Source organism: Camelus bactrianus, chromosome 5 (genome assembly GCF_048773025.1).
Source record: "Camelus bactrianus isolate YW-2024 breed Bactrian camel chromosome 5, ASM4877302v1, whole genome shotgun sequence".
In the NCBI taxonomy this organism is placed as follows: Eukaryota; Metazoa; Chordata; class Mammalia; order Artiodactyla; family Camelidae; genus Camelus; species Camelus bactrianus.
Window position 1 is genome coordinate 59,433,529 of NC_133543.1, and position 22,139 is coordinate 59,455,667.

Sequence of the window (22,139 nt, forward strand, 5' to 3'; positions counted from 1 at the left end):
GAGGTGGACAGTACTGTGCTATGACGGATGAAGAGTTCAGATAAAGAAAGGATTGCAGCTTGTGAGGGATTCTGCCTGTGGGGGAAAATGCAAAGACACTGGCTTTGAGCAGTTTTGTTGATCCCAGTTGGCTTGGAGCTCTCTATGGAAGGGAAGAAGCAACGAAAGACTAGTCCATATATGGAGTTTGGAGTCAAATGTTTAAAATTCAGAAAATAAGTCAGAGTAAAGGGTATGACCATAAAGATATTGATTCTATGTATATGGAATGTCAAGAACTCATTCAGACCCACACACCCTATTGCAAAGTGCCATTATACATTATACCATAGGTTAAATCCCAAACTTCAGAGAGTTGTTAGGAAATTGCTAATTTTGATACATTAAACCTATTTGTTCCATAAACACTTTACCCAGATACTACCAATTTAAGGAACTCTCTTCCACAAAATTTTCCAAATGAATCTATTCCTTTCAGCTCTCCACAAAGGCTGTTTTCTTCCTTAAAAATCTTTTCAGACTATGCATAAATCAGGTGTAAGCAATTCCTAGAGCTGAGTTGTAGAAAATAACTCTGTTATAATTGAAATGTGATTTGAACTGCACATATATCAACATTTTTGCTGTATTCCCTAAATCCAAAATACCATGCTGTCACAAAGCCATTTTTTTCTCATAAAACTTTTGAAAATACTAGTGCCATAGAAAAATTATGTTCAAACATACTACGTTGCATCCTCTCTTAAAATACTAAAATTTATCTTAAGAATTACTGAACTAAATGATACAAAAGATACATAATTTTTAAAATAAGCTCATCTTTAATATAGTATGCCTTGCCTAGAAATCTAATCCATTGTAAAACATAAGGAAAACCAGTAACTTTTAGCCTTGCAAAGAAAGCGAGGTCAGGCATCATCTCACTGAATCATTGAAATCTAAGTGTTACATTTCAGCTCAAGCAGCTAAGATTGTTGACTCAGCTGAGGATGGATGACACTTTCCTCTGGAAATTTACCTTCTGTGGAAGTGGGTGGACTTGCCCATGTTGCTAATTAACACATGGTATTTCACAGAAACAGGAAATTCATCAATCACGACGCTCCATTTTAAATTTGAAATCTAAAAAATGACTTCTTTGTATTACCTCTTACAAGACATAAAGCCAGCTTATCTGTGCTTTTCTGATTGACATTTGTCCTAGAAGTAGGAGTTACTCTTACTTACAGACAATTCCCCAAACCTCCAGCACCGCATTCATGGGGCCACTTTAGGGAGGTAGAAATGCCTGGAGGTGGAGTGTACGTTCTGTCTACCAAGTCCCAATTTATTAGTCCTAGTGCTGGCTTCACCACACGTCCTCCCCTCTTAGGGGAAAAATAAGTTCAGCTCCTGTTAACAGCCACTTGCAACCAGAATATATTTAGTTCCAGAGGTCTTGGGAAAAGGACCTAGAAGTGGCACAGAAGCAAGATATCAGTCCCAACATCCACTTTTAGCCTGAGATGATATAATTTCTAGGCTTATAATATGTGTGGTGATGATAACACTTATAATGTCAACTTTCTGGCTAAGGGGATCTTAAATTACATGTTTCACTTGCATAGGGCAGAAGGACCTTCAGAAATATCCAATTTTAAACACAGCAGTGGGCAGGATCCTGCTTTGGAGAGCCATGCAGGCTTCTCTGTAGGTAAGAGAAGTCAAGACACCAGACCAACTGTTCTACACTTTTTTGTATTATTTTGTCAGGTTAGATAGCCAGGCATTTAACATTCATAAGAGAATAAGATATTTTGGTGCAGTTCATAGAATAAGAAAGTTGGTCCTTGAGTTGCTGCCTTGGGGGAAAAGACAAGATGGGATAGTTAGTGACTATCTAAAAGGAGTGATTTTTCAATGACCAAGATGCAACGCATCAGGAAATTTTGTACTTAACAACTTACTCTAAAACTGGCCGTGACCTGCATAATTATCCAGTTGTCTTTTATAATAAATTTAAATAAAAGGAAGCTCATTCAGAGGTAAAGACCGGAAGCCACAAGAAGATTGTAAACACGTTATTTTAGAAAGAACTGTCCGGGACTGCTGAAGCTCAAACTGCACTATTCTGTCCAAGCCCCACATTTTGGGGTCATTTCAGATGGATAAACTCATCTTTGGGGAAAGTATTGATTTTGTTCTGAGTTATTTTAGGGAAAGGCCACACCTCTTTGGATGGGTGTAGGATTACCCCAAAAGGAATATATTTTTCCACTGTGAGTCTTACTGCCAGATTGACAGGGGCAGGAAGTAGACACAGAGAAGGATGAGCCTGTGACTGTCTTGGGCCTGGGGGACAGGGGCTCTGTATGCAGGTATGAGAGACTTGTTCCAGGCATTCCCTTTGTGTGGAGGTAAACTGAGTCCTGGCACATAGAGAGAGGCCTGAGACTAAGCAGAGAAGGCTGAACAATAGAGAATGTCCATGCAGGGCATTGGTCTGTGACCTCAGAGGACCTCTATATCTGGGAACAAGTGTGAATTTCTTGACTTGTATTTCTTTTTTTCCTTTTTTTTTTAATCCTGAAGCCATCAGTGAAATGATGCAAACATCACAGCTGATCTTCCTATTACTGTGGGGACTTGTATGAGGGTCTAGAATGGCACCTGGGGTCAAAGCCATCCATGGGAGAGCAGCGGCATGGGACTCAAGGATTTTGGTGGCCAGCAGAAGAATGATGCCATGTCCCAGAACCAGGCAGCTGCTTACGATGTTGAATAGCAACTGGGTTGGGATATCTCAGGAATTCAGAAAGGCACATAAGAAACACAAGCTGGTTAAAATATTGGAATTCTTACATCAAGTAGGGTAGAGATTTGAACTACTCTGAATGAGCTAATATGAAAGGTGAATAGGCTGGGGCATTTGAGTGATCTAAATGTAAATAAAACAAGGTTATTTTATTCTCATTCAATATTGTAGACCCTAAGCCAACTAGATGCAGAACACTTAGAAGATGCACCATAAACCTTTGGTAAAATGAAATCGTTGCTATAGTTAATTCAGCTGAAGTACAGCTTCAACCAAAAGCTGCTAGTTAATTTGGCCTTGGCCTTCAGAAGACCCAATGGTTGAATGTCTACGTAGATCAGTGTCTTTTCTGGCATCCTTGATCTTCTGAATGGTCCAAGTTACCATTATACACATACAGTATAACAGTGTCAATAATGAGAACGTAGAATGTATTCTTAGTGCCAGAATATGAATTTCAAACATATATGCTCATTTTGGATAAAACTAGAATTGAAAATATCTTTATATGCTTAGTACATTGATAGTCTATCAGTAAAAGTAAAAATGCATGTTTCTTATCGCAAGAATAAAATGTTGCAGTGATTAATGTTAATTATGAGACTGTTAATCTTATATAAGAAACAATTAATAAAAGTTGTCAATCAGTTAAATAGGGAAATTGATTGACAACTAAATCCAGTACTAGCTGTACAGCTATAGAGAGGACATATACTTATTTTGAGGTAAAAATATTCATAATCAGATAAGCAATAAGTTTAACAGTAAGACAGAAATCAGATCATATCATAATTCTAATCTTTGTAGCAATATGTGGTGTAGTAGCTTTCATGATATTAAACAAATAAACTTTAAGTTCTGTATTTAGTTTTTATTTATTTAATTCTACTAGGGCATGAATGCTTCTAGAAAAAGATCCTACTTGGAAACTCTTCTCATCTTCTGAGGATGAAACAAAAGCAAAAGGCCAGCTTGCTACCTCAAAATTATTACCAAGGAGATAATAATTAAATTACCAAGGAGAGAATAATTAAATGCACCAAAAGGTACATATGGAACACCTCGAGCCACAGCAAGAGAAATTATTATGGACTGGGCCACAGTCTTCGCAATGAGGAAGCCCAGATTCCATTCACCTTCTGCCCTGCCTGAGACACTGCAGCCCCAGTCCTCCCATGGCAGTGCCAGGTCAGGGATGCGACCTTGAACTCTTCTCTGAGGAGGCCCTGGAGCCAATCCAGCAGCTCAACAGCTGAGTCTGTGTGTGAAGCCGGAAGGAGCTCTCCCGGCTCCCTGAGATTCCTGCCAAACCACCTTCCGTGACTGGCGTGGAAGGGAACACAGGCAACTCATAGACTGTCCCACAGAAGTCAGCTCTGTGCACCAAGGAAGTAACACTCTCAGTTCACTGAACTCTCAGGTCATCTTAAAAAGCTTACAAACAAGAACGGTATGTTCTGGCTTTTGCCACGTGGGAAAGTATAGAGTACAACTAAAGAGACCACGTTACATAGTTTAGTTTTATTTCTAATCATAATCTCTATATATGCCACAGACATGTTTTTACATTTATTGCATTTTTTTTTTACTCATTTGAAAGTAATTTGTATCATTCTAGAAGTTTGGGAAAATACAAACAGCAGAAAAAAACTGGGGGGAAATCCTCCACATTCCTACCGGTCGAAGTTAACTACGTTTTTATTTATTTCTAGCCTTTTGAATTGCACATATTGTTTTCACAGAACTCTGGTTAGACAACAGACACTTGCTAAGAGTTCAAATATATAAATATATTAGGGCTGAGCTGTCAGATTGATCATATTTACCTGCAATTTGATTAATAAGAAATCAATTTGTCCCCATCTCTGGTAAGAATGAAATGTAACTATAGCCAAGTGTTTTAAAGAAGAGAAACAGCTCTGTGAACATCTTTACTGGGGAGGGCTGCCTTGGTCCCTACATTCTGAGAGGAACTGATGTTTGAACTAAATATCATTTAGTGATATAAGAACTAAAGGATGCATTGAAGTAAATGGAGGAATGTTCCAGGCAAAGGAGATTGCATATGCAAAGGTCCAGAAGCAGGAGGAAGGATAGCAGGTGTGAAAAACTGAAAGCAGCCCAGTCCACCTAGAGCAGACAGGGCAAGGGGGAATGAAATGTAAGACAAAGCTGGAGAACTAAGCAGGGGCCAGGTAATGAGGGTCCTTGCAGGCCAAGCTGAGGTATCTAGGGAAGGTGCAGAAGCGTGTTAAACTAGACGACTGGTATGATCAGATCTGACTTGTGAGAAGATCACTTGGCCTTCAGAGGGAATAAAAGATGTGGAGCACAGTAGAGACGTTGCCACATGATATGGATAGATTCTGAAACTATTATAGTTATCCAAGCAAGAGAAAATGGTCAATGGCTGGGCCTGCATGGTGATGGTGATGGTGACAGCAGAGGGGAAAAGTGGGTAGATTCAAAAATCTTGAGAAGAAAAATCAACAGGACTTGGCAATGGATTAAATGGGACTGAGGAGAGAGGGAGGAGTGGTGTCAAGAATGACTCCATGGTTCTAAACAGTATTAAAAATATCTGGGTGTCCTGGTTCAGGGCGGCAACAGCAAGGTCACAGACAAACTGAATCGACAGCTACAAATGGAACAATTTCCTCTGAAAACAACTTAAAAGTGGCAGAGCAACCCCTTCACATTGGGCAAACAAGAGGGAAACCCCATCAAAGCAGGTAGGAAAGGCGGAGACACAATCTCGTCATAAACCCACCCCTGGTGCAGCAACCCTCAATCAGGGGTGAACTCAGGACCCAGAGCTTCTTCCTCAGGAGTGAAGGATTCATACCCCACATCAGGCACCACAACTTTTAACACTAGCAGTTGAGAGACAAGCCCCCAAAACATGTGGCTTTGAAGACCAACAGGGCTCGCACTGAGGAAACCTGCAGGGCTGTGGCAAACTAAGGAACATCTATTAAATGGCGCCCCAGATTCACCGCCCTAGAGCTCAGCACAGAAGCAGCCCTTTGAAAAGTGCTTAGACTTAAGGAGAAAGAGATTCATTTTCTAATTTTAAAGTGCTGGCCTAAAGGGCAGAGGCCTGCTGAGATACTCCTGGGGTGGAGGCTGGTGGCCTCTCTCTGCCATGCTGAAGCCAGCAGATGCCATCCTTTTTTTTTTTTTTTTTTCCTTTTTATTCCCCTTTTCTATTTTTCTTCTTTTTTTCCTGTTCTTTTTCTTCTCCTTATCTTTTTTCTTTCTTCAGTGAGTGCCACCTTTGCACTCCCCCTCAGCCTTGTTCCAGCCAGTGGGTACCATCTTAGAGCTCTGCCCCTGCTGCACTTCAAAGCACCAGTATCTCCCAGGGGGAAAACTTCCATACACATCTGGTGACCAAGTTTGTATGTCTGGTAACATGGTATTTGCAGCTGCCACCCAAGGGACTCGTTTCTGGAGGCCAAGGCGAGTTTGCGTTCCTGGGTCCTCATGGGTCTGTAACAATTGAAGAGCGTTCTTGGCAGCCAATTACTCCCAGGGCACTGTGCAGACAGCAGACAGAAACACACTCCCTAGTTTTTCTGAGAAAGAGGCCTATTTGCCTGTCTAGGAACTTTGGCCCAAGGAGCAGTCATCTGGTTTGGCACATTTATAGAAGCCTAAGATGGGCCTCTCAGAGAACAGGCTGGTGAACGCAGTCTTTGTGCTCTCTCTTTGCCTCGCCCCAACTCACTGGTATCTTACAGAACGGAGTTTATTCCCTTCTCTGGGGGCCTGATTTTTGTGGGTACTGCCAGGGAATTCCTTTACATTGCCTGGCTCTGATGGCCAGCAGGTTTATGCTTGTGGGTCCCCCAAGACTGTAACCAATGGAGAAAGAGTTCTTAAATAGCTAGCACCTTCAGGCACAGCAAGAGGCAACAGACCCAGGAGCCCAGTCTCTCCGGAAAGAAGCCTGTTAGCGTATCATCACAGCTGCAGCCTGAGGGGAAGGCTTCTAATTAAACATACGTCTCAGGGCTGCATGCAAACCTTTCCTGAGACCTAGGAGGGCAGGAACTATCTTTGCCCCTCCCTCTGCTGTGCTCCTGTGCACCGTCTCTCAGAAGGGAGCTCCTATATGTGTCTGGTACCCCACTTTTACATCTAGTTCCCTGGGTTTTGCCGTTGTTGCTCAACAGATACCCCATGATCTCCCTTTAGGCAACAGGGGAGCTTGTGTTCCCTGGTCCCATGGGACTGTAACAATTGGAGAGACAGTTCTTTACAGGCTACCACCTCCAGGGCACTGAACAGACAACAGACTGAAACACATTACCAGCCTTTCCGTGAAAGAGACTTACCTGCTAGACCCAGAGCTTAAGCCTTAGAGGCAGGCATAAGTTTTGGCACGGCTCACATCTAGAGGCTACAGAGGTGCTCTCGGGAATAAAATAAACCTCAGGGGAGAAAAATGCTTAATGAAAGAGATATAAGTAATTTTCCTGATCAAGAACTCAAAGTATTGATCATAAAGAGGCTCACTGAATGGACAGAGTGAGAACTTTAACAAAGAGACAGAAAATATAAGGAAGTCCCAAACAGTATTCACAGAACTAAAGAATATAATAACCAAACTGAAAGAAATCTTAGCATACCTCTAAAAACAGTCACCAAACATCAAAGGAGAGAGCAAGAGAAGAAAAAAGGAACAGAAGACTACAAAACAGCCAGAAAACAATTAACAAAATGGCAATAAGTACATATCTATCAATAGTTACTTTAAAGGTCAATGGACTAAATTCTGAAACTCAAAGACATAGAATGGCTAAATGGATTAAAGAAAAAAAAAGACCCATCTACATGCTGCCTACAAGAGACTCACTTCAGATGACATATACAGACTGAAAGTGCAGGGATGGGAAAAAAAGATATTCTGCACAGATAGAAACTGAGAAGCTGGGGTAGCAATACCTATATCAGACAAAATAGACTTTAAAACAAACACTATAAGAAAGAAGAAAAAATGAAGGCCAAAAATACTACAAAGAAGGCAACATCAAAGACAAGAGCAGAAATAAATAAAATAGAGGCTAGAAAGACAATAGAAAATATCAATGAAACCAGAGCTGGTTCTTTAAAAAGATAAATAAAATTGACAAAACTTTAGCTAGACTCACCAGGAAAAAAAAAAAAAGAGAGAGAGAGAGGCATGGAACACAAACAAATAAAATCAGAAAAGAAAGAAATGTTACATCTGATACTACAGAAATACAAAGAATCATAAGAGATTACTATCAACAATTATATACCAATAAGTTAGACAACCTAGAAGAAATGGATAAATTCCAAACATACAATCTTACCAGATTGAATCATAAGAAATAGAAAACCTGAACAGATTGATTACTCATAAGAAGATTAAATCAGTAATTTAAAAACTCCCTACAAACAAAAGTCCAGGACCAGATGGCTTCAACTAGTGAATTCACCCAAACATTCAAAGAAGAATTAATACCAGTCCTTATCAAACTCTTCCAGAAAACAGAAGAGAAGGGAATACTTCCAAACTCATCTTATGAGGCCAGTATTACCCTGATACCAAACCCAAAAAAAGACACTACAAAAAAAGAAAATTACAGGCCAATATCCTTGATGAACATAGATGCAGAAATCTTCAATAAAATATTAGCAAACTGAATTCAACAACACATTAAAAAGATTATACACTATGAGCAAGTGGGATTTATTCCAGGGATGTAAGTATGGTTTAACATCTGCAAATCAATCAACATGATATACCATATTAACAAAATGAAGGATAAAAAAATAATATAATTATCTTAATAGACACAGAAAAAGCACTTGATAAAACTAAATATTCAATTATGAAAAAAACTCTCAACAAAGTAGGTATAGAGGGAATGTACAACAACACAATAAAGTCCATATATGACAAGCTCACAGCTAACATCATATTCAATAGTGAAAAGCTGAAAGCTTTTCCTCTGAGATCAGGAACAAAACAAAGATGCCCACTTTTACCACTTTTATTCAACATAGTATTGGAAGTGCTAGCCAGAGTAATTAGGTAAGAAAAAGATATAAAAGGAATCCAAATTGGAAATGAAGAAATAAAACCATCTTTTTGTAGATGACATGATACTATATATAGGAAATCCTAAAGACTCTACCAAAAAACTATTGGAACAAATAAATTCAGAAAGGTGCAGGATACAAAATCAATATATAGAATCTGTGCATTTTTATACACTAATAAAAAAACTATCAGAAAGAGAAATTAAGAAAACAATCCCATTTTCAAGTGCATCAAAAGGAATAAAATACCTAAGAATAAATTTAACTAAGGAGGCAAAAGAACTGTACTCTGAAAAGTATGACACTGATGAGAGGAATTTCATTAATATATTGAAGACATATATAAATTAAAAGTTATTCCATGCTCATGGATTGAAAGAATTAACACTGTCAAGATGTCTATACAACCCAAAGCAATCTATAGATTCAATGCAATCTCCTTCAAAATGCCAATGGTATTTTTCACAGAAATAGAACAAATAATTTTAAAATTTGTTTGGAACCACAAGGGACCCCAAATAGCCAAATCAATATTGAGAAACAAGAATAAAGCTGGAGGCATCACACTCCCTGATTTAAAACTATATTACAAATCTATAATAATCAAAACAGAATTGTATTGTCATAAAAACAAACACATAGATCAATGGAATAGAATAGAGAGCTCAAAAATAAAGCCATGGATATATAGTCAATTAATTTATGACAAAGGAAGCAAGAATATACAATAAAGAAAATACAATCTCTTCAATAAATGATGCTGGGAAAATTGGACAGCCACATGGAAAAGAATAAAATTGGACCACTATCTCATATCAGGCACAAAAATTAACTCAAAATGGAATAAAGACTTGAATGTAAGGTCTGAAACCATAAAACTCCTTGAAGAAAGTGGTAAGCTCCTTGACAGAGATCTTGGTGACAATTTTTTAAGTGTGACACCAAAAGCAAAGGCAATAACAGCAAAAAACAAACAAGTGGGACTACATCAAACTAAAAAGCTTCTGCACAGTAAAAGAAACCATCAACAAAATGAAAAGGCAATGGGCTGTGAAAAAATATTCACAAATCATTTATCTGATGAGGGGTCAATATCCAAAACATATAAAAGACTTAAACAACTTAATAGCAAATAATAATAATAATATGATTTAAAAATAGGCAGAGGATCTGAATAGAGATTTTTCTAAAGAAGATACAGATGGTCAACAGGTACATGAAAAGATGTTCAACATCATTAGTCATCAGGGAAGTGCAAGTCAAAAACACAAAGAGGTATCATCTCACACCTATCAGAATGGCAACTACTAAAAAGACAAAAAATAGCAAATGTTGGCAAGAATGTGAAAAAAAGGGGAACTCTTGTGAATTGTTGGTGGGAATGCAAGTTGGTGCAGCCACTATGGAAAACAGTATGGAATTCCTCAAAAAATTAAAAATAGTACTATCATGTGATCCAGCCAGTCCACTTCTAGTTATTTATTTGAAGAAAGCAAAAACACTAACTTGAAAAGATATAGTCACTCTCATGTTCATAGCAGCATTATTTACAATAGCTAAGTTATGGAAACAACCCAAGTGCCCATCAACAGATGAATGGATTTAAAAAATGTGGTATGTATACACATTGGAATATGATATGTATACACATAAAAAGAATGAACTCTTGTGATTTATTATAAAGATGATAGATGATTATGTAGTGATGAGAGAATAGTCATTTTAATAAATGGAATGGGCTGACTGGTATCCATATTGGAAAAAAATCTCGATCCCTACACCTCACACTATATATTAATTCTAGACGGATTGCAAATCTTAAATGGTACAGAAAAAATAATGAAGCTTTCAAAGGAAAAGATAGAAGAACATTATCATGACTTTGGAGTTGGCAAAGACATAAAAAGTATTAACAATAATATGAAAAAATATAAGAATATATTAAAATTAAAAATGTTTCTTCATCAAAAGGTACCATTAAGAGATTTAGAAGGCAACTCACAGAATGGGATGCTATATTTGCAATATATGTATCCAACAAATGACTTGTATCCAGAATATATATGAAAACTCTTTCAAATCAATAAGACAGACAACCCAGTAGAAAAATAAACAGAGGTCTTGAATTCACAAAAGACAATATCCCAATGAACATGAGGAAAGGCACTCAATCTCATTATTCATTAGAAGTACTGGAAGCAAATTAAAGCCACAGTGTAATACCACTACCTCCACCAGAATGGTTAAGATGAAAAGGAAAGAAAATACAAAGTTCTTGATGAGGAAGTGGAGCACCAAAAACTTAGACATGGCCGGTGAAGTATAAATTAGTACAACTACTTTGGAAAGCTGGGCATAGGTATAGTCTAAGACTGAGCTGTTCTGCACTTAGGTATGCATCCAACAGAAGTATGCAAATAAGCTCACCAAATGTACAATACTCACAGTTTATAGAAGCACTATTCATAACAGACCCAAACTGAAAAAGCATATAAATGCCCATCAACAGTAAAATGGGCAAATACATTGTAATATGCTAATTCCACAAGGGAATAATAACATACCGCAGTAAGAACTAATGATTTACAACTAACTACATGCAACAACATGGATGAATCTCAGAGTAGTAGTGAGCAAAAGAAGCCAGATCAAAAGATTATTAATTGTATGATTTCATCTATCTATTGGAAATACAAAATCATGTAAAACTAATCAGTGATGTTAGAAGTCAGGGTAGTTATCACTTTGGGAGATGGTCAGTGGTGAAGCGGGGAGACTAATGACTACAAAATGGACCAATAATGTTCTATGTTTCCAGCTGGCCGCTGGTTACACAGGCATGGTCAGTTTGCAGAAATACATCGAGCTGTACATTTATAACACGTTTCTAGATGTATATTTACTTCAATAAGTGTTTTAAAAAGTCATATGTTCAACAGAGAATATTTGAGAAATATCATAAAAAGAAAGTAAATTAATCCCCCTCAAGCCCACCACCAGAGATTTGCGTTTTAATTCACACTATATTTTTCTAGGTTTTTAAAAATGTGACTACATATTTATAAAAACCTAGTTACTGTACACACAATCTGTATCTTGCTGTTTTACTTAACATATTATGCACATCTTTCTATGCATTAAATATTTATCTTTAACATCAGTCTTAATGACAGAAAAATATTCTCCCTTCAGAGATAATTTAGCCAAATTAGAGTCTCATTCCTAAGATATGAGGATTCCCCCAGGAGGACAAGGCCAAGACCAGGGAATCTTAAGCACCCCTGAGGCCTTCACAGCCATTTCTTCCAAACATTTTCAGATTCTAGGGGATCAAGGATCACCAAAATCATTTCATTTCCCCCAGAACCTTATGGGTGGTAGTAAGACAGTGTTTTTTCACTTTCTGACTATTTTAAATATTCCTGGAAAAGAGTTTTTTCCTATCTGTGTCATGCGTATCCATGATTATTCTCTTAGGATAAAGTCTGGGAAGTAGAGTTCCCAGGTCCACTTCTGATACATGTGGCCAATTTGACCTCTAAATAAGCTATACCAATTTACACTTCTATCAGCCGTGTATGAAAATGTTTATGTCCCTTCACCCTCAACAACACTGAGGAAGCTGTTTGAAAAACTCTTAGTCCATCTGACAGGCACAGCGTGTTTCCAAATGCACTTATGTGATTACTAGCATAATTGGGCAGTTCTTCATATGAATATTGACCATGTATTATAGCTTTTATTAGTGAATTTCCTATTCATGACCTTAACATATTTTCTTTTTTCAACTGAAGTTTATCTCTCTTGTTGATTTTTAAAGACATTTTTGTATATTAGGCACATTAACTCTGTCTCTCATATATTGCAAATATTTTTCCATTTAATTTACCTTTTCATTTTGTTCACAATCTTCAAATGTACTTGTTTTTATTTTTCATGTTGTCAAATCTATCCATCTTTTCATTTATGATCACTGTCTTTAGCTTAGAAAAATCCTTTCCTGGCCTGTGTTACAGAAGTTCTTAATTTTTAAAAATAATCTTGTAATTTCCATTATGGGTTTAAACATGATACACAGAAGAAGAAAAAAGAATAAAAGCCTAAAAACCAATACACTCTCTCTTAATGTGTTAGGGTCATATGGGACAATTGTGTCGATGGCTGTGGCCACTATTAGGTGGTTACATTGAAAGCCAAGGAAGAGGAGGAGGTAAAGCAAGAAAGGTTCTTGTTACACAAGTGAAATATTCCTTCCTGAAGACCTTGGTGATGAGCCATCATCCTCTTCAACTTGTTGGAAGGGACTGGGCTCTGTCTTGGAGACCATTCCAGTGTACTCTTATGACAGGCAGGAAGACAGAGCAACCCAGCTTCCCTGCCACTCTGAGTCTAGAGGAGCAGAATACACATCCAGTAAACAATCTCCATCCAGCTTTTCCCAACAACTTCTCTCTCTTCAGCTACAAAATGTGGATACTAGAGGTTTGTCTCCATGACTGTTCTGAAAGCTAAAAGTTGAATCACTGTGAAGCCTTGAAAAACTGTCATATAAAAGAATGGTGTATAATTAATTCACTGGAACAAAGCTTAGGTATTATTTGTCATTTGTTCTTTCAAAAGTCAAAGAAGTTGTATTAGTTGTGCAGCAGATGCAAAGTTTTAACATCTATGGGCATTCAAAAATAGAGAGAATATAAGCTTTCCTGATGATTACTTTTTCACATCAGAAAGTATAACTTTTGACAGTAATGTGATTTTCATTCTTCTCTTCTGTTATAATATTTTAAAACTTGGTCTGTAATAACTGCAAAGGTGATGCTGTATGTGTACACACACACACACACACATACTTAGGTAATAATTAATATGGAGACATCATTGAGTTTAAAGTCATTATCTTCTCTGAGTAATTTTATCTGGTCCTTTGGCAGGTTCTTATCTCCCCCTTATAGTTACCCAATTACAAGCTACTGCCACTAACAGGGAACAAAGATAGATTTAGACAAGGGATTGTGTTCAATTGGGTCAAAGCACACAGCAAGCCTAACAGGCTTAAGAGAACATGAGAAGAAAATAGCAATTCCCACGGCTCCCTCGAGAATTTAAAACACCAAGTCAAAATTCAAAGCTGACACCTTTGGTAGGTGTGATATGGCTTCCAGGAAACGACCCTGCAAGCCCTGCTGGAGAAATTAATCCCAAAGGTACTACAGGCAGAAGATGACCCAATTATCGAGAAGAAGGTCAGGTATATAAAAGACAATGATAAGAAGAACAGGCCACAAAGACTAAAATATCTGAGCAAGTGAGATTGTTAGATTTTGATTGTGAGAGTCAAACCAGAAACTGCTCAGAAGAGAAAAGGAGAAACATGTCTTGTTGAAAGTCAGTGTCCTGATGTTCCAGGGGGCGAGACCAACTCTCCAGGTTTCAAATGAAATAGGAACCTCCAAGTTCATTATGTCATCACCCCACTGCTCACTGGAATCGATAAGAAATAGAGAAGGCAGGTAAAGATAACCCAGAAGGATGTGCAGAATAAGAGTCTCATGGCAACAAAGTTGATTTTTCTTGAACTTTTAATTTATTGCCACTTCTGACTACCTGCTCTTCCCATATTGATTTTCTTTTAAATGGTCTTTTGCCCTTTTAAAATTGATTTTTTAAAATGTTTCTTTGCCAAATATCTCCACTGCTTCTGACGTTACATTTGATGACATTTAAAGTCTTTATATTCTCACTTTCCCCCTGAAAGGAATGACCAGCTTTGACTTAATTCTATTCTAAGAAAAAAATGAAAAAAAAAAGTGAAAACCTAATTTATTTGCTGCCCCTAAGAGTAACTGCTAAACTTACTATATAAAATGTTCATAAAGTACATTGCCCCAACTATTTTTAGATAGAGTCTTAATTTTAAAGTTATGAAGTTAAAATCACTCTCATTTATACTCAGAAAAGACTCAGAAAAAGAACAGCTGGCATACAATTTGTTTAGCCACTCAAAACTTTATCTACTTACTGGTGACTTCATTGGGCTGCAGAGCAATTTCATGTTTTCAAACACATGAATGAGTACAAGGTATTTTTGATTTATAGATAGCTGGCACCCTAGGGCAATGCGTGGTAGGGACCAACTACCTGAGCTAGACAGGATTTGCTCCTTTGAATTCTTGTAGCACGATGTTCACATCAACAAGTGAAATTCATATGGTATTATGCAACCAAGTAAACTTACAGGAGGAGCATATGCATTCTGAAAGGCAGCATCCAATAATCTCCACAAACATCTCTCTGGTGAAAGATGAATTGAAGCACCTATCAAGCTCTTTCTTCTTTCTCTCTCATCTCACTTCAGTGACCCAGTTGAGGAATGTAAAATATAAAATATACTATAATAGAAAACATGTTCACAGCATAGTGGAGTAATTTTAAAAGGACTCACGCCAAACACACAAGAATGTTTGCCTATTTGGCGATAAGAAGAGGGGAAATGGGAATAAAAAGAAACAAATATATGAAAGGAGCTTCTCGTGAACCAGGGATGAACGTTAACATGCTATGACTTGAGGAGTGTGATTAACTCGACTTTCTACATCTGAGGTTAAAAAAAATATAAAAACCAATTTCTGTTTTGAAACCACTTTGTGATGAAGAATAATGTAGTATTATGTTCCGTGACAACAGGCTCATACAAATAAGATTCTCAAGTAGCTCCAAGTGGGACATTCAAAAGCTTAGTCTGATTTTGAGCAGAGAAAGGAGATTCCTCATAGGGCCTCTAATTATTGATCTAAGCTCCTTCCACTCTTTCACTGACTGAAAATTGAAAAGAGGCAATATTGGCTTTTGAAGAATTCCCTTCTTTTGCCTTTTCATAAACTGCTTTTCTAGGACTCTTATGCTTCATTCTGCATCCACATTCAAGCCTAGCCTTGAATTAATTCCCGCTAAGTTATTACTGACTGATGAAGATTTATTTGTCAAAAAGAAAGAAAAAAGAAATGAAAATCTAACGCAGCTATGTTTAATGTAGCCCAGCATCGAAACACCCAGGGAGTATGTTTCAAAATCCGTATGTCCACTCCCTACCCCGTAGACTATGATTCAGTAAACTTGGCATTTGAATAACTGGTAGAATGGAGAAGAAAGAAATAAAGTATTTCTTGGAATGCCAAAAACTTATGTGTTCAGCTGGTCCTGAGCCTTTATACAAGGATGTCTTCCCATTTTCCCCATGTTTTCCCCACCACATCAGGACTTCTAAGCCACTTGCCTACAAGGAACAGGAAACCAGTCCCACTTCCTATTGCACCATTCATCTGCTTCTCAACCTAACAAACACTCCAAGCATCATACAGAAGAAAGTGACAGCTCTGTCAATCACCTGATATTTGAGTGACCTTGAGAAACCACTCATCTGTCTGGGCATCAAATTCCTCTTCTGTAAAGGGAGGAGAATGAACTACATGACCTCTAAAATTCCTCCCTCTTTTAAGATTCAAACGTTTATACAGCTTCATTTTTGACTGTCATTTGCTTTTGGTATAGGGAGGAATTATAATGTCCAACAGAATTTATCTGCAAAATGTTATTGCCTTGGGAAATGATCTGCTCGGATCCTTCCGATCTACAGCTCATCCTTCACGGAGAACCCAACAAATGCTGTCAGTTCTGGGTTTGCATAAAGACTATTTCCTCCCCATCTCACTTTGGCAATTGAGTGGGAGGCAGCAGGCAATATTTCAAAATGCAAATTGACATTTAATTATACAAAAATCTCCTTCCGTGATCATTTGTTTTGCCAGGCTGATTCTGATCTACTTGAACGTTTTCCCTTTTTGTTGACTCCTTGTTCTTCACAGTTCATGTGGAGAAGAAAGATAAATGAGCCTCAGGCACTAGAATTATATTCTTGTTACTTCTTCTACCTAATAGAATCTTTAGGTGATACTGTCATTTGCAAAATGATGCTTCTTTCTGAGACTTCTCTGAATCCCTGACATCCATACTGACATTTTCAAGATGTGAGCATTTTGGGAACTATAATCAATTTCTTGTAATAACATATAATGGAAAAGAATTTGAAAAGAAAACATATACATACACACACACATATATATATGTGGATGTATAACTGATTCACTCTGCTGAACAGTTGAAACTAACATTGTAAATCAACACACTTCAAAAAAAATTTTTTAATGTGGGTATTTCCCAATATTTATATCAAAAATAGAGTATTCGTACAAATGTCACTTAAAAGTTAGAGTGGAGAGTCTGGCTAAAGTGGACAGAAATGGATGGTTCTGTTTTAACTAAACACTGAAATGATTCAGCGTGGAGATAAGCCAGGGCCAGGATTACAGTGAGGGGAGAAAGGCATTTGCCTTAGAGGTAGAATTTAAGGGGGCACCAAAAATCTGAGTAATCAAGGTCAACAATATCTTAATGCAATATTCTAGATCAGTAACAGTGCCATGACAAGCCATACTGGACCCAGATACAAAAGGAAAAATCATAATACTGACCTTTTCTTTATTTAAAATTTTGTTCATTGTGGATTTTTAATATTGATTTTGACTTTTAAAATAATGAAATAAAGCATTATTTATCTTGATTACTGAATTTTTGATATCCCCTGAAAGCCTTAAAATTTGCACCCAAGGCAACTGCCTTCTTCACTTTACCTTAGTCCTGGCCCTAGATAACTTCCCTTCTGTTATAAGCCATATACCAACATTACTGTATCTTTTTGTTAATAAAGAGGGACCCATAAAACAACTCTGATTCTTTCTATGATAGTTCTTGTTTGTGTGTATGACTTTTCTAAGTGATTAATGCCATTTTAATAATTTATTCTAAGCAGTGATTGGAGAAGTAGTCAATTTTCTTTTTACATAAGAGAAAAATGAAGCTCTGGTGAAAATAAACTGACAAGGGACACAATGCAGTTGGTATATGAAAATCTGTATGCCTCATGAACACTGTCTTGTTGAATGAGAGTCAGGGAAAAGAAGAAAAGAGAAAGCAAAAGAGAGAGAAATATAGGGAAGATGAAAGAAACATGAAAACACCCCAGGAATTTTCAAATTTCAGCATGCATAAGACTCATCTGGTAAATTTGCTTACAATGTAGATTCTCAGGCTGATCCCTATACATGTGAATTAAATAAGGCCTGGGGCATCTCCTGGAATCTGCATTTTTAAGTGACTCTGATGCAGGTGTTCTAGGAACCACAAGTTGAGAAACACTGATGGGAAGCACCCATTGTGGTAGAAACTGGGCTATGTATCTGGAACACATTTTTTTCATAATTCCCACGAATAACCTTAAAGAATTAATGTCCCTTTTTTTACACATGATGAGAAAAAGTCCAAGATGAAAGAAAATTACAAACTCACATTTTGAATGAGTGGACACGTACCAGGAACACTGAATTGTACCAAGGATCTGGCTATAGCTCAAGTGTTGGTTGTCAACAGTTGCAATGGTAGACAACTGGGTCAGATGTTAGTGGTGTGCATAGGTGAAAGGAAAAGGTGACAGAAATGATGGGGTGGGAGTGAGGCAGAATAATTCAGAAGGTGGGAAGAAAGCAATGTTTTGCACATGCAATGGTTTTACTTTGCAGTTTAAAATTTAGACTGAGAAGTGTAACCATTATGTCAAAGCTAGCTATTATGTGAGCAAGTCACATAATATATTTATAGATGTGGCAATAATTTAGTTTGATGAGGAAAGAACAAAATCTTGGATTGAACCTGGTTTCTAGTTTAAGCCTACATCTCTGGATTTATCCCCATTCTGCCTTTCTGTGCCTTCTGTCTCTGATCCTGAACTCAAGCTGTTCTTACTGGGCCAGTCTTCAGTTTTTACAATTGTTAAGTCAGAATCTACTTGAAATTCTCCTCCCGCAGGGAAATCACTCTGGTTAACTCAATATCATCCTCTAACTGACACCATTATGCCCACCCAACCTTCACCTGTTTATACAGTTAACACATAGCAAACTTAAAATTTATGCACCCATGCCTGTGTTGTTTGGTCTAATAATATATCTAGATCACAGCTCAGTTTGTAAACAGATTTTCAGTTTCTGGAGGTGTCTGAATATTATAAAACCTACTTACAGAACCTATCACCTAATAAAATCTGTATGTCAGGAAAAGGGTCAATGAGCAATTATTGAAGAGAATGCTGATAAAACAGTTGCATATTCATAGGTCAATAGCTCTGAGATGCTGTCATTCACCTGCCAATGAAGTTTTTCTCCCTAAAAGAATAAACTCCTAATATTTAATAACCATTAGACTCTTGCTATTTCTCTAGATCTGTTGGGAGTAGGGGTAGAGGAGAGACGTGTAAGACATAGTCTTGAGAAACTTAAAATTGTACAGAGGGGAAAAAAACCCAACACACTTGTCTGTAAGGCCAAGTTACTTAGGATCTGCAATCAGAATAAAGGCAAGAAGGATCAAAATGACCTCAAGAATTGTCTTGGATGCCATGAAAACCCTGCGAGGCAGGATGTGATTGGATGTAACAGAGAAGAAATTTGGCATAAAACACAGAAAGCAGTGAAGGCTAAAGATACAGCTAGGTTGTAATCAGCTTACCTGAGACTTGAAGTCATCAAAGTATGTAATGGAAAGACTATGTGTGGAGAAGGGTTTTAAAAAATGAGAGAATAAGAAATAAGAGGAAATAGTTATAGATCTCACATCAAAGGATTCTGTCTAAGGAAGGAACCCACTGGGGGCAATTGAAAACTATTCTGCAGAGAGAAGAGACTTGAATGATGTTGAAGATAGAATATAAAGAAACTATAATTACAGAAGAGAGGGGTAGCTATGGCAGGGAGTTCCTAGAAGGAGGAGGTAGAAATGGGATGTAAAATATAGTGGATGAGAAAACTACAGAGGAAAGAAAAAGTCTTAGAAGATTTGGATGCAGAGAATTGTTGGAAAAAGTTGGAGGCACAGGAGGAAGCTCACCCTAAATGGTTTCCATCATTTTCATTATGTGGGAGGTGAGATCAGCTTCTGAAGGCAAAAAAGGGAGGTGGGGGTAGGTGAGAATGTTGTGGCGGCAAGTGTTACAAGGTGTCACTGCCATCTTCATCATCTATGGTTGCACTATGGTGTGTGTGCTAAATCTTATACAGAGTATTCTTAAACAGGGAAATTATAAATCCTATGTATATATAGCTACAGCTTCTCTCTCAAGATCATGAAGTGTAAATAAGAAGTTTAGATACATTTAAAGATCTAGAAGGAAATCCCAGTTTTCATTCTTTTACAAATTTTTTTATGTTCCATGACTCAACCAACTTCATTTCTTTTCTAATTTGAGTTGTTATTACATAATGTTTTGAAATGAAAGAGCACAGGTGATAGTGACTTGGATTGACAGAGTTTAGTAAATGACACACAAATTTTATAAGTAATGAATATCAAAAGAGCTAACATTAACTTCTTGTTAAAAAGTAACCATAATTTAAAGTGTGGAGCAATTCCTAATCTAATTAAGAATACTGACGACCTTCCATATATATCAGGAGCCTATTCAACAACTATGTGGTACAGTCAGAAACATCTCCATGCATAAAGGTAATTTTTAGGTTTAAGACAAAGAACAGACTGTTATAGACTGTGCCAATCTATCTCCCTCTTTTCTCCGTGAGACGGAAACTGTGGAGGGTTTAATTTGGTTATTCCTCCTGGGGATATAGGGAAATCCACCCACAGAAAAGGGAGGGAAACAGCTAATTTTAGGTTTGAAGGGCATGTACTCATTCCAGTCTTGGGGAAAATTGTAGCAAATTTCTAAACAATCATTGACCAACTAAGAATTGAACTTCCTAGTATTCTTTTTACCTTCCTTAAAGGATTGCTTCATTATATTTTATATGTATTATTAATTTCAGGAATAATGTTCAAGTTGCCTCCATTTCAATGAAGTGGGAGATAAAGGCTCAATCAGGCCTTCTCAAATCTCTACAATTTATGTGTCTGGAGTTGGCCACTGAACAGCTGGAAGCACACAAATTCAGGTTAGTCATCCTGCTGGGCTGCTACTTTATTGATAGGGCTTCAATGATCACAAATTAGAATTGCTCCAAGAAATGGAGAGGGTCACTTTACAAAAGGTTTTACTCACTTGCGGTTTTTAATTTACTCACCTGGAGACTACTTATGCAACACGTTCTGACAGTCCTCAGATGACTTGAGCATTCACCTTTTAAAAGATTTTAGAAGCTCCCCGGGACACTAGATGAGGGAGCTATATTGCTGGGTGAACATCAGAGTTTTATCCAAGGGCTTGTTTCACTTCTTAGTACTGAAAATGCCACGTCTTATCTGCCATAGGTTCCTCTCTCCTTTGTGCACATGCGTGATAACGAGGTCTCACCTGCCTACCAGCAGCACGCCATTCAGATGTACTTACTACACTGGGAAAACTGCCTTACAACAACTGATTAAGAAAAAATGTCAGAACAAAACTGTGCTTGTTCCCATCTTGTGGGGAAGGGGAACAGCTTGCCTCATTAATTAAATTAATTAAAGATTAATTAATTTAAGATGCTTTCATTAATTAAAGATTCAAATAGTGGCTAGTGTTGCCTTGAAGCAGGCTGACTAGTTTTGGAGGCTCTTATTTAGCCAAAATGCAAATTACTCCCCAAAAGACTTGAAATTGGGCAAACAATGCTGATAAGAAAATGGAAAAAAGGTATGTAAAAGTAGACACTGTCATTCAAAATCTCCACTCCTGTTATCTGCTCAGAGTGAACAGAGTAGGGGAAGCACAGTGAGACTGAAAGCCTGAAAAACATTGCAAGTGTGGCTCTGTCCTCTACTAGCTGTGTCTTGGTTTAAGATATTTGATCTCTCAGCATGATCTGAAAAATAGAGACAGTTCAATTTCCTCATAGGATTCTGGTGAATATGAAGCAAAAAAAACCTACGTGTAAAGTGACTAGAACTATCTGTCACACAACTTGATATTTAATAAATATTAAGTACCATGTGAATACATGTAAATTTTGGGGAATGGGGTAAAAAAAAAAACCCCTAACCTGAAGCCCTTCTTAATATAAAAATTGTTTCAGAGGAATGACTACTTAGCATGACAACATGACCTCTGAGATTGATCTTAAGTGACATTCCTTTTGAAAATCTTATTATAAAAAATGTAAAGCATACAAAAAAGTAGAGAGAATATTGTAGCTCATCCTCAGTTTTGACAATTACCATCTTGTATTTCACC

General features: G+C 37.4%; 1 protein-coding gene and 1 long non-coding RNA gene across 5 annotated transcripts in view; one reads left to right on the forward strand and one right to left on the reverse strand.

Annotated features, from left to right (window-relative positions):
* The window catches only part of ZNF385B (zinc finger protein 385B), a 367,544-nt gene that overhangs the window by 282,692 nt on the left and 62,713 nt on the right, over positions 1-22,139 (reverse strand). The gene's annotated exons all lie outside the window — the stretch shown is intronic.
* The window catches only part of LOC123618343 (uncharacterized), a 73,163-nt gene that overhangs the window by 4,700 nt on the left and 46,324 nt on the right, over positions 1-22,139 (forward strand). For both annotated transcript variants that reach the window (XR_006726767.2, XR_012507066.1), the window contains exon 2: positions 20,797-20,922. This is a non-coding gene — a long non-coding RNA (uncharacterized LOC123618343). The remainder of the gene's footprint in view (positions 1-20,796; positions 20,923-22,139) is intronic.